Raw genomic sequence first — 1409 nt, forward strand, 5'->3', positions numbered from 1 at the left:
CAAAAACACTGGTTTTTAAAAAAAAAAACAAGAACACGAAAAAATTTCGAAACACAAAATCGATTTAAAACATGAAATGCAATGATTAAATCATAAAACTTTGTGTTTAACAAAGATTCACAATGCAATTACAAGCAGTTTGATCATGATTTAAATACAAAAACACGAGATTTTAAAAAAAATTGGATCAAACTCTAAAAAATTAAGAACACGATGAAGAACATAAACAAAAACAGAAAAATTATCTTCGAAAATTCTTCAAAATTTGATTTCTTTCAACTGATTTCGTGCATAATCCTGCTCTGATACCAATTGTGTGTCCTTATGATCAATCTTCAAGATAAACTCCTAAGCAATCCATGGCAGATCTGGATTTTAGCATTCAAGAACATGAGAGGAGAGGAGATGAGAGTTTGAGAGAAAAAGTTAACAATCAAAGTCTGGTCAAACCTCTATTATATGTAATATGAATTTTACAATTAAGCATCCTGCTAAGATTACAACGACTAACACTCTATTTATAGGGTCAAACAATAAAGTCCTAGTCAAAGTCAAACCTAACATACAAAGTCAAACACGATGTCTATTTTAATTATAGACAATAATAATTTTCAAGACGAATACAATTTTACACTGACTTTCAGTCCTAACAATTACACTTAAAACAAAACTATATATATAGGGTCAAACTAAAACCCTTCTAGTCAAAGTCAACATTACAAGAAAAGTCAAACACGCTATCTTTACAATTATAGACAATAGTATTCAAGACGAATACAATTTGACACTAAAATTCAGACCCAACAATAGGATATAATTTAATGGAGGAGTTAGACATGTACAAGACAGAATATGTCGAATTGTATGGCATTGAACAATGGTATCGGACTTACAACTCCTTGAGCTTCTTTGAGCTGGGTAGATTTGCATTTAATAAACATTGGATGAATATGCCTGAAACAATTGTGTTGGTTGCTTCACGATATAACGTGATGCTACATTTTCTAACAAATGCAGGTAGGCATGACACTCTTCCCTCATCAATTTAGACCGCCACCATGGTATGAAAATGTCGTTATTGTAATCGGACACGTTAATGGTAATCATTTCGTCAAAATATCATTGGTAGAAGAGTACTTATGCCTCGTATCATGCCACAATGATTTCGTTTCATATATGATTGTGTAACCGCATGGGCTACTACGTACATAACTCGAATAAATAAGTACAAACTACTGTTATCTAGAAATCGTACTATTGATTTTATCTCACTTGATTAAGTTGTAATATTTTTAGAGTTTTTGTACTTTATTTATTGATTTATCAACTAAGTTATTTTGATTATCTTTTTATATGATTTGTAATTGTTATATAATTAAATAAAACGATAATATAATTATTTTAGAAGA

The sequence above is a fragment of the Cynara cardunculus genome (assembly GCF_001531365.2).
Source record: "Cynara cardunculus var. scolymus isolate 2C chromosome LG 14, CcrdV1, whole genome shotgun sequence".
NCBI lineage: Eukaryota > Viridiplantae > Streptophyta > Magnoliopsida > Asterales > Asteraceae > Cynara > Cynara cardunculus.